At 39.8% G+C, this 12,773-nt stretch overlaps 1 pseudogene across 1 annotated transcript; it reads left to right on the top strand.

Annotated features, from left to right (window-relative positions):
- Positions 1 to 5,530: 5,530 nt before the first annotated feature.
- On the top strand, positions 5,531 to 7,137 carry LOC105517070 (annotated as a pseudogene). The gene has a single exon (XR_001002604.1). The product of XR_001002604.1 is annotated as a general transcription factor IIH subunit 1 pseudogene (transcript).
- The last annotated feature ends 5,636 nt before the right edge of the window (positions 7,138 to 12,773 follow it).

Raw genomic sequence — 12,773 nt, forward strand, 5'->3', positions numbered from 1 at the left:
CCCTCCCTCCCTTGTATCTCCATCATCTTTCTAATTCATCTCAATCATCTGTTTTGCCTAAGCCCTCTCCTTCACCTGTATATATTCTAGATAGTCTTCCCCACTTCCTGAGGCAATTTCCTTGCTTCCGTGTCTCCCTTTAACTCATCTGACAGACTGTTTAACTTCTGTTTGCCATGTAGTTATAATTTCTTTTGTATCTTTTTAATTTCTGAAGTTCTTGATAATTACCCTGTTTATTTTTTCTCAACATTTCTGCCTTCAGTGACTCTAGATAAATCAAAAAGTCATCTCTGTCTTCATCTTATTTATTTTTACTTGGCATAAACCAATGCATCACTTCTTTTTCATTTTTTTTAAATTAGGATATTTTGTCAGTTCTTTTGAAAACTTGAAACATTATCCAGTATGTCTCCCTATATTTAGGTTTATTCTTTGTCAGTTTAAAAAAAAAATCCCTCTTCTTCTCCTTATGCTCTCACTCTAGTGATGAGTTCAGTATTCTCAAATCTTCTCTATCTACGTACAGAATACTTAAGAGATCAATACGTCCCAAACTAGTTGCAGTAAGGATAATATCAGAGGTAGAAAAAAAGATCACCTTTTTGGTTATGGGATAAAATACAAGTAAACATTAACAATGGTTCTCCTTGCTTCCCACCTTCTTCCCAAAGTTCCCAAGTCTTAGGAGAAAAAGAAAAATCCCTACCTATGTGTGATGTGGAGTGCAAGTTCTATTTCTCACTAACCCAGGCAGAATACAGAGTGTACTGATTGTGAAGAGGAGATGATGAGTGAGTGGTTTTAGCAGCCAGTGATTCCTCAAGGATACTTACTGAGTCCCTTCTGTTCCTGCTGGAGGAAGATAACATTTCCATGCTGTTAAAATGTGAAACAATAGTAGGGCTGACTATGGAAGTGGCTTCATTTTTTGGTTAACTAACTTACACTTCTGACTTTTTTTTTTTTTTTGAGGCAGAGTCTTGCTCTGTCGCCCAGGCTGGAGTGCAGTGGGGTGATCTCGGCTCTCTGCAAGCTCTGCCTCCCAGGTTCACGCCATTCTCCTGCCTCAACCTCCCAAGTAGCTGGGACTACAGACACCCACCACCATGCCTGGCTAATTTTTTGTATTTTTAGTAGAGATGGGGTTTCACCGTGCTAGCCAGGATGGTCTCAATCTCTTGACCTCATGATCTGTCCACCTTGGCCTCCCAGAGTGCTGGGATTACAGGTGTGAGCCACTGTTCCTGGCCAACTTCTGACTTTAATTGAGAGTGGGCAGGCATTTACTGGCTTAGAAAGTTCATGCATAAGGAACTCACATGTCCTCTAAAATGGTAATGTAGCTGCTTTTATTTTTCAAACATAGACTTGACACCTAGACACAAACCATGGCATTATAATCAAATTTCAACAGTCAACTTTATATTTAAGGCATTCAAACTTCCACTAATTTAGCAAATAGTCTGATGACCAAGGAAAGACCATCTCATTACAAAATGGTGTTTGCTTAAAAATGTCAACTGCCAAAAAGATATTGTCCCTAAAATTTCTACTAAGACACTATGTCATTCAGCTTTCTCCAGAGAAACAGAACCAGTAAGATATATCTCCTATGTCACCAGTATATTTAGTTCCTATTTATTTTAGATATTTCAAAAAATTGGCTTATGAGATTATAGAGGCTGGAAAGTCCAAAATTTGTAGAACAGGCTGATAGGCTGAAGATTCAGATAGGAGCTGATGTTTCAGTTTTGAAGTCAAATGTCTTCCTCCCCAGGGGTACCTCAGTCTTGCTTTTAAGGCTTTCCAACTGATTGAATGAGGCCTACTCCTATTACTGAGAATAATCTTTACCTAAAGTCAACTGATTGTAGAGAACCACATCTACAAAATTCCTTTGCAGCAACATTTAGATTAGTGTTGGATTGAATCACTGGGTACTGTTGTCTAGTCAAGTTGACACATAAAACTGACCAGGACAAATTTTCCTCAGGAACCAACTCTACTTTCCAATCTTTACATTTCCAAGATTTGAGAATTCATAATGTTAAATTCTATGTGAAATAATTCGTCGAACGATCTTTTTCATTTTTTCGTTCCCCACATGTCTCTAGATTTATTCACTCTTACAGGCATACTCTAAGTGACTGCTGTATACTTGGCACTGGCAAGGTGTGAGGCCTCACATACACCAGGAACCGTGCCTGTCCTCAGGAGCTGTCTACCATCATCCTTGTGTAGGTTCTCCAGCCTGATGTTGAAATTATTGCAATAACAACATTAAATCTGATGTTGCCTCTCCCTCACCCTCTTATGTTGTCTTGAGGGGGAGGAATTATTGCACGACTTAATAGGCTGTCAAAAACTAGTATTAGCTTGTACATGATTGATCTGAATCATAATTCCTTTTCTTTTGCCTGAGATTTGTCTGTGTAAGTAAATTTGCTACCTAGGTACACATATGCAATTACTTAACAGTTTAAATTCATTTTAGTATTTATAGCATTCTTGCTGGAATGAACACATAATTTGTATTCATACATATAAGAATATTATTAGAAAACAGTAAATTTGCATGAACCAATTTAAGAGCAAACATAAATCTTCATCTACATGTTGCTACCCTAGTCTTCCTTAGCTCTCAAAAATCTAGTAGTTAATAAACCCAAAACACATACATGAGTGAATTTTTGAAATTGGTACATAATATTTGTATGTATTTATGGAGTACCTGTGATATTTTGTTACATGCATAGAATGAGTAATGATCAAGTTAGGATATGTATGGTATCCATCCTCTTCAGTATTTATTATTTCTATGTGTTAGGAGTATTTCAAGTCCTGTCTAACTATTTTGAAATGTACAATACATTGTTGTTAACTGTAGTCAGTCACCCTATATGACACTTCATCGAGAAATCTTTCTTGGTTTAATTGTAAGAATCTGAGTTGCTTTCCACTACCATTTCCTAAGTCCAAACATCAGTATCTTCCTGGGGGATAATTTGCAAGAGAAAGAATGAGGAACAGCAGGACTCTTGCGAGCTGCAAAGGTAATTTGCTTATTTAACTATTACTAAGGGCAGGAGGAACAGCCAGGCCAAAATGGTCTGTGCTTTTGCATAGTAACATGGCTATTAGAATATTAGAATAGGGGCCTACCATCCCATTTTAAAAAGTGGGGAAGAAATAAAACAGGATAAAAGACAAAACCTGAAATTGAGCACATCTTTAAGACAATTATAAGAATAGAATAGCTATTGACTTAGAAAAATCCTATTCATTTCATTGCTTTTCCTTTAAAACATTTTCTACTGTGATAAAATAATATAATTTCTGTTCTCCCTTTATTATCTAGCTATTTGGTAATATGAAATGTCTTTGTAAAGAGAAAATAATATAAAAATCTTATATAGCCAGTCTCTGATCCCAGATGCTGTTCTTCTCTGTCCATTTCTTTTTCTACTAAGAGTTGTGCAATCCATTAATCTGATATTTAGGAATGGCCTATTGTGAATGTTCACAAGTGACTATGGTGAATCTAATCTTTATTAGTGTAAAACTCCTTTACATGTTATATAATTAGTAAGCATTTATTATTTCTGTGTCCTGGTGGAAAAACTACAATATTAACTTCTTTGGTAGTTACAACGCATTCTTTACAATGAATAATTTTGGGCAATACATTCTTTTTCTAGGCACTCTCTATGAAGCAGCCACAGATTGTATATTATTTTATTAGTCATAGTGACCTTAACTGAGATGAAACATTTCAGAATTTGTCCTGAACCAAGTAACAGTGTTTAAATGACTTAACTCTGCAATATTTCAAACAATGCAACCATCCATCAAAGCTAAGTGTTATTAATATAAAATTAATGCCTCGAGGGAAAAAAGGGAATAGGAGTACTAGGTACGAGACAGTCTTTGGTTCTCTCTTGGCAAGTTTATATGCATATTTTTAAACTTTTAAAAAATTTTGGATTTGGTTTGCTTCAGTGTTTAGAATCTTTTAGTTGAAAGTATATATACTTTAAAATTGTACTAATTTCTACAAAATTAAATGACAGAAGAGCTATTTGGGGGTCATTATACTAGAATATCAGTGGGTACAAATCGCAAAGTTGAGTTGAAAAACTATAGCACATGTTAAGATGTTTACATAAACTCAATTATGATCCTGCACTCATGGAATAGGTTCCTTTCTTGGAGTTCCTTCTCTGAGTCATCCTAAGCTCCTGGGGCTAAGGAAGGACCACAGTTTCAGGGAAGCATCTCAGGGCCCCCCTGATCACTGGTGAGATACCTGCATTTCCCTGCCCTTTGGGTTGGGTTTTGTGGCCCTTCTTGTTGTAGAGCCTGCTCTCATCTTTGGCAAGACTAGGAATCTGGGTGCCCAGCCCTGATTCTTACGAGGTGCTCCATAGAACCACACCACTGCGGGCCTCGGGAGGGGATGGGAGTGGAGACAGAGCGGAAGCTCAGACTGCTCTCTGGACTCAGAGTCCTCCTCCCCTGAAAGCCTCAGACCTGGATTTTTCTGGGCTCCTGGAGCATCTCTTCACTTCTCGTAGGCTTCAGAGATGCCCACCCTCTCTCTCTCCAATAAAAGGACTTACAGTTTTTTAAAAAGGCTTTCCAGCTGAGTGTGGAGGCTCATGCCTGTAATCCCAGTGCTTTGGGAGGCTGAGGCAGGTGGATCACTTGAGGTTAGGAGTTAGAGACAGCCTGGCCAGCATGGCAAAACCCTGTCTCTACTAAAAATACAAAAATTAGCTGGGCATGGTGGCATTTACCTATAATCCCAGATACTTGGTAAGCTGAGGCAGGAGAATCGCTTGAACCCAGGAGGTGGAGGTTGTAGTGAGCTGAGATTGTAACACTGCACTCCAGCCTGGACAGCAGAGTAAGACCGAAAAACCTTTCCAAAGACCTACACATATACATATATATACACATACATATATACATATATATTATATACATATATATATATTTTTTGAGATGCAGTTTAATTCTTGTTGCCCAGGCTGGAGTGCGATAGCTGATCTCAACTCACCACAGCCTCTGCCTGCTGGGTTTAAGTGATTCTTCTGCTTCGGCCTCCTGAGTACCTGTGATTACAGGCATGTGCCACTACGGCCAGCTTATTTTTTGTATTTTTAGTGGAGATGGGGTTTCACCGTGTTAGCCAGGATGGTCTCGATCTCCCAACCTCAGGTGACCCACCCACCTCAGCTTCCCAAAGTGCTGGGATTACAGGTGTGAGCCACTGGCCCAAGACCTAGATATTAAAAAACAACAACAACAAAAAAACTGTGTTCCCAGTCACGTGTCTTCAGATTCCTCACAGCCAGCGATGGAGGTGAGACACCCCCAGTAACAGAGGCAGTGGCGACTGCTGCGTCCACTGGGTTTCAGTCTCTTCCCAGCAGCCGCTCTAAGAAGCGCAGCGGAACTCGAATGTATTCAATCAAGTTAGTTTCTTGCCTAGAATTGTAGCTTCCACCTGCACCTTCCAGCCACCATGGCAACCTCATCTGAAGAAGTTTTGCTGATTGTGAAGGAAGTGCGTCAAAAGAAGCAGGATGGAGCTCTATACTTTGTGGCAGAAAGAATTGCTTGGGCACCTGAAGGCAAAAATAGATTTACAATCAGCCATATGTGTGTGGATATTAAATGCCAGGAAATTAGTCCAGAAGGAAAAGCTATAAAATTCAGCATCAGCTGGACCTGCATGCAGGGGACAAAAACAAATAACTTCCATTTTTCCAATGAAAGCCCAGCAGTGAAAGAGCAAGATGCAGTAAAGGACCTTCTTCAGCTGCTGCAGCCCAAATTCAAGAGGAAAGCAAATAAAGAACTGGAAGAGAAGAACAGAGTTCTGCAAGAAGATCCTGTTTTGTTTCAGCTTTATAAAGACCTTGTTGTGAGCCAAGTGATCAGTGCTGAGGAATTCTGGGCCAGTTGTTTAAATGTGAAGGCAACAGAAAATTCTCCACATCCAGTCATAAGCAGGATGTTGGCATTGCTGCTGCATTTCTGGCTGATGTCTGGCCCCAAACGGATGGCTGTAATGCTCTGAGATACAATTTAACTTCTGATATCATTGAGGTCATAGTTAGGACCTATCCAGCAGTAAAAATTAAATATGCAGAAAATGTTCCCCACAACACGACAGGGAAGGGATTCTGGACATGTTTTTTCCAGTCCCATTATTTTCACAGGGATCAGCTGAATGCTGGGTCAAAGGATGTCTTTGCAGAATACGCCAAAATAGATGAAAAACGCCTAAAAGCAATGGTTTCATTAGGAGTGAAAAACCTACTACTAGATTTAACAGCTTTGGGAGATAAATCATTAGATGAGGGCTATGGCATTTCCTCTGTGCCATCTGCTTCCAATTCTAAATCCATAAAAGAGAATAGTAATGTTGCCATCAAGAGATTTAACCATCAAAGTGCCATGGTCCAGGCAGCTGGACTCAGGAAACAAGAAGCAGAAAATGAACAAAATAGCCCAGCAGCATGGATGGAAATTCCGGAGATGCAGACTGCTTTCAGCCAGTAGTCAAAAGGGCGAAATTACAAGAGTCCATTGAATACGAAGACTTGGGGAAAAATAATTTTGTGAAAATGAATGCACTAAACCTCAAGAAGTTAGATAGGTATTATGGTCCAACCCCAACCCAGTCACTACAGTAGGAAATAAGTCAGGACATTATTCTTTTCAAAGTATTGGACAAGAAATGAAAGCTTATACACCCAAGTTAACTCAGGTTCTCTCTGGTAGTACCATCACAGCACTGTCACCTGGAGGGGCACTCATGCAGGGAGGAACACAGCAAACCATTAAACCAGATGGTGCCAAATGATATTCAGTCTGAATTGAAACACTTGCATGTAGCTGTTGGAGAACATCTATGTCATTTCTGGTCCTGCTTTCCCAGAAGAAAAGGTAGTGAAAATGAAAAGTAATTTGGAATGATTCCAAGCTACGAAGCTCTGCCGGTTCCAAGAAAAGATTTGGAGACAGTATTTAAGCACAAATTTGGTAAGTTACATAGAGATACTCCAGACAGCCTACAACAAGCTCCACATGTGGCAGTCATGGCATCTGATGAAGAAAACGTGAGGGGGCCATGATGCTCAAAGCTTTTGTGAGACTGAGAGAACTATGACCTGCAGCAACTCTGGAAACCTGGCCTGTCAGACAAGCAGATGACCTCACAGGAGTAATAAGGAACATCTGCTCCACGCCGACTCCCAGAGCTAATGCTATTGTACTTGCACACTGGGGACTGAAAAGAAAGAAGGGACTAAATGCTGGGGAGGTAAATCAAGGCAGAACCAAAAAATGAGCTAAGTTGTAAATACATATATGTATACATATACATACACATATGTACATGTGTATGTACATATATATTTTAAAAGACTGTTTACTGCAGTTACTCAGGAACTGCTTTTGATTCACATTAAGCTGCTTTCAGAAATTAAAAAAACACTTTTTTAAAGGGTGCATTGATAAAATCTGAGGTTTTTTGGTTGTTATTTTCGGTGTAAACCTTTTTCCGGTAAGTTTGTGGCACAGGGTAGACCTTAAGTATTTCTCCTCCATCCTTCATCCTCCACCCTCTATTGGAGCCTCAAGTTTTACTGAATTCCAATTATACCTCACATCAGCAAGTTAAAAAGAGTACTTTAAAGCAAAGAGACTGCTCTTCAACCATTGGGAAACAGTTGTCAGAAGACATCATTGGTCCCGTGTTGCGTACGGAAATAAGAAACAATAAATATTGCACTGCATGTTTGTGGTTTGGAGTCCCTGAATAATAAAGACAGAACATATTTGCAGAAAGTTGTGTAGGCTTTTTTATGTAGAATTTTGTCAGAAGACAATGGTGCTGCATGTTTTTCTTTGAGTGCAAATGTACATTGCTAATATATTTTTTTAAGATGGCATGTGCTTTGAAAAGACCATATTGCATTTTTAAGAGTTTAAAAATCTTATGAGTGAGAAATATAAAAAAAAATCTTATTTTCACCTCTTTAGAAGAAACAAAAATATTTCTCCTCTCTTCTCTAGTATTTGACTGTTACTGTCCTTGGCGAATCAATAATTGCATAGACTGAAAAACCTAAGTGCAAAGCAAAAAAAAAAAAAAGTACGTTCTTGTTTCTGGAATTCGTGCCATATTTTGTTCCTGATGGGATCAACTGACTGTGTAAGACTTTGCATGTCTTGTATTAAAAATTACACAAGGCCGGGCACGGTGGCTCACACCTGTAATCCCAGCACTTTGGGAGGCTGAGGCGGGCGGATCACAAGGTCAGGAGATCAAGACCATCCTGGCTAACGCGGTGAAACCCAGTCTCTACTAAAAATACAAAAAATTAGCCAGGAGTGGTGGTGGGCACCTGTAGTCCCAGCTACTAGGGAGGCTGAGGTGAGAGAATGGCATGAACCCGGGAGGCGGAGCTTGCAGTGAGCTGAGACTGTGCCACTGCACTCCAGCCTGGGCTACAGAGCAAGACTCTGTCTCCCCTCCACCAAAAAAAAAAAAAACCACACAAAAAAGTGTAACTTTTTATACTCATTCCTTTAACTCTTAAAAAAAAAAAAAAAATCTGTCTTCCAAAATCCTGGAGGCAAGAAATTAGAAACTCATGCAACCATGATGTGAGTGGGGATGTGTGGGAAGCATAATTTATGAATACTAAATTAATTACCATTTTAATATTAATAATTAATGTGTCAACATAGAGTCCTGCTAAAAGTTTTTTTATCTGCACCTTAAAAGTACAGAGGTAATTTTGTAGCTTTTCAACACTTCTAATGGCCTTCCTTCGATTTCAGCTTTTTCTTTCCCTGAACATGGCCTGCCGTAGGAATCTGAACTGATGTTAAGAAAGAATATCTCTTAGTACATTAACCAGATGCCTCTATTCCAATTAAGGACTGAAGTGGGCATTATAAATGCAAATAACTCAATACACTTGTCATATAGACACCATAAGGCTTACCTGATAAGCATAAAATCCTTGAACCATAGACCCAAGAGAAGATAAAATGTTTTGATGGCCATAAAGCTGCATGAGAAGAGGATTGTGATGAAAAAAAAAATGTGACAGCTCTGTAGGGGAAGCTTATGCAGTGGAGGACTGTTCCTGAATGTTTGGTTACATGACTTGGAATATTGATGTTTTTGCCTCTTATTTTGCATTCCTTATTAATTCAGAACATGTCATTGCATTCATACTCCTTACATTTATACAGACAAAAAGGAAGAACAAACAAACCGTATGTTAAAAAATACACCTTCATATGTTTTTCAATGATGCGAAGGGAAGTAGAGAATGAACCTTCAGTGAATATTTGCTATGTACTGGGCTCTTGCAAGTAACTTCAAATAACTTATTTAATCCTCGCGATGAGGTATGTAGGAGGGATACGTATTTCTACATTACAGAAATGGCAAACAAGCCTCAGGTAGGATTAGTAGATACTCCACACTGTACTGATGTTCAGACTGTAACATTTTGACTTTGCTGTGTACCAAAGGCTTGCAGGTTTTTCAATCCTGCCCATTCATTTGTAAAGTGAAAAATTGCTAAGTTATAATGTGTTATGTACTTAACTTAGATGTTCCATACTTTAATTTGTTGATTTATAATCCTAGAATGAGACTGAAGTTTCCCATTTATATCTGGCTGTAAAGATCATAAATATTAGTTGTGATATTTCCTAAAAATACAAATATTTGGGGAAGACTTATTGAATCAGACTCTCCAGGTGATTCTTACAATTGTCATCATCAGACTGGTTTGCACATGCTGTCTTGGGCGCCAGGCTGAGTGCTACCAGGCAAAGGCCATGGTTACAATCCTGATACCTAAAGCCCCCCCAACCCTCACTCACGCAACTGATCCCTATGCAGTGTCAATGGGCTAGTAAAGGGCCTCATAAACGCTGTCTTAACACACTGAGTTTGCTAAGTTTCAAGTACGTGAAACCACACACCTAGAACCTCTAATGTTTAGCTAAGAGAAAGAGAACTTCTAGGTGAGTCTAGTGGTTTCCTTTAGTTCATTGATCAGATGCCACCTCTACCCCGAGAGAATCACGTGTTTCTCAGCAGGTGTTCCAAGTGGGAACTCTTTCCTCATTTCTTTTAAGATCAAGAACAACAGGGTGGGGCTTCCAAAATGGCTATTCTCATAAAAAGGAAGGAGTTAATGGCATTTGCAGAGACCTAGATGAGACTGGAGACTATTATTCTAAGTGAAGTAATCAGGGATGGAAAACAAAACATATGTTCTCATACGTGGGAACTAAGCTATGAGGATGCAAAAGCATAAGAATGACTCCTGGACTTTGGGGACTCGGGGGGGAAGGGTAGAAAGAGGGTGAGGGAGAATACAAAAAGGGTGCAGTGTACACTGCTTGGGTGATGGGTGCACCAAAATCTCACAAATCACTAAAGAACTTACATAATCAAAAACCCCTCTTCCCCAATAACCTATGGAAGTAAAAATTTAAGTGATAGTGTGGAATAAAAATGCTTTTTCATGAAAAACAAAATGGCTTTTCTAAAATCTAAGGGAGAACAAAAGGCGGTGGAGGGCTTGGAACAAGAGGATTTAGGAATAAAAGTATCTGGCATATACCATTAATAATGGAGGTATATACCAAGGCATATACAGTTCTATTTCCATTAAGTCCTACTAGATCGTTCCCAGGACACGCAGAATTATTCCGTTCCATATGCTGCCTACAGCTTGAACTTTGAAAGGTGCTTACAACTTTTCTGGATTTCTTTCTTTTTTAGCCTACCTTCCTACACTGTTTTATGACCCTGGGTCAGGAATGTGGTTAGCACCTTTTCACTTGGTGACCAAGACAAAGACAGTCCTGGGCCCCTGGCTTTCTCACGTTGTGGATGACTCTGGACTGAGGCACACGTCTCATCCCCAGTTGTCTTCCATGTGAAAAGTCTCATTCTCCAGGGGTGTGCCAGCCTTTTACGTCTAAGATCTGTACTCTTTTGCTCAGGTGTACCAAAACCTTAAAGGCACTGGAAGTACCATAAGTATAGTGCCATTAGACCCCGGGAGAGGGGAGACGCATTCCTCCAGGGGCGCCTTCTCCCCTCCTGTTGATTATGGTGGTCTTCCTCCTGATCGTACCCTATGAAAAGACCATCTATTCACTCTTTCCTCAAGAGAAACTACCCTTGTACTGCTGAGGTTCTGGAATCTAACCTCCACATCCTCTAAGAACTCGAAATAGTGCTACTGCCGAACTCCTCATTGAACAAAGCCATTTCTCTGCCTTCTCAAGGCTGTGGGACTAGTCACAGATGGTTTTCAACTGTCTTTCACTTATGAAATTTCCAAAAAGTTGTCTGGGATTCTCATTAACCGCAGTCTTCCCAAATCACTAGCAAAGGTCACAAAGTTGTGAGCTGTTAGCTGCCGCCTTGGCCCCATGTTGCTGCACAAGAGGACCTCGCTGCCTCCTGGCCCATTCCTATTGCTTAATACCAGGGAAAGTTGACAGGTCCCAGGACCTTAGGGAACTGTGTTACCATTGTCGTCGCCTCTGCTGCAGCCCTGAGCCCTCCTATGCTGCCTGGCGGCTGTCAGAGCCATGGTCACTAAAGTCCAGGGGAACTTTATCCTTTAAGAAATGACCCCTAAGTAAACAGTCACCCAGTTATACATCAGAGAAGTGACACAAAAGTCCTTACTTCATACAAGTTTAACCTCAAATCAGCTTTGTGCCTGCATGCTCCTTGCTACCCTCTTGTCTGTCATGGTCTCTTTTCATCACCCATTTGCTTCTACCATCTAATTTTGTATCCTGGCTGATTAGGCTTCTCTGGTTCTTAGTCCCTGCTTCCCTTCCTTGCTTCTTCCGTATTTCAATAAGCACTAAATCAGTTTCTTCTATTCTTATTCTTTCAAATCTATACTGTACAATATGACTGTTACAATTTTTCTGAACTTCCAATTTCCAAGTACAAGCTCCTGTTCACAGTATTTATATGACTCCCTTGTGCCTGCAAGGTGAAGCTAAAGCTCTTCTACGCATTGTGCAGAGTCCTCCTGGCCTGGCCCCTCCCTAGTGCCCGTCCATTCTAATGTTCAAGCCATCACTTCCTCTTGTGAGTTCTCACCACACATTATTGCCATTGCCTGTGTTCTTGTCTCTTCCTAGAATGCCCATCGGTCTCCTGTCTTCCTGGAAACATTGTTCATGATTCAATCCCTGCTGAGGTATTACTTTTTACATAAAGTGCTCCCTTGCCTTCCAGACTCCATTAATTGTTTTCTCCACTGTACCACTTGTGAATCTCATAGGCTTTTTGTACACTGCCCATCACAGTTTTATTTGTTAACAAATCTTTTTAAAAGTCCTTAAACATCTGTTTTGTGTGTACATAGGTGGACATATTTGTGGGTACATGAGATGTTTGGATACAGGCATACAATGTGTAATCACATCAGGGTAAACGGGTATCCATCTCTTCAAGCATTATCCTTCCTTTGTGTTATAAACAATGTTTTAAACTCTATTTTTATTTTATTTTTTTGTTTTTTATTTTTATTTACTTTTTTTGTTTTGTTTTTTTCCTTTTTCTCTTTTATTTTTATTATTATACTTTAAGTTCTAGGGTACATGTGCATAACATGCAGGTTTGTTACATATGTATACTTGTGCCATGTTGGTGTGCTGCACCCATCAACTCGTCAGCACCCGTCAAT

This window comes from Colobus angolensis, unplaced genomic scaffold (genome assembly GCF_000951035.1).
Source record: "Colobus angolensis palliatus isolate OR3802 unplaced genomic scaffold, Cang.pa_1.0 Scaffold108, whole genome shotgun sequence".
In the NCBI taxonomy this organism is placed as follows: Eukaryota; Metazoa; Chordata; class Mammalia; order Primates; family Cercopithecidae; genus Colobus; species Colobus angolensis.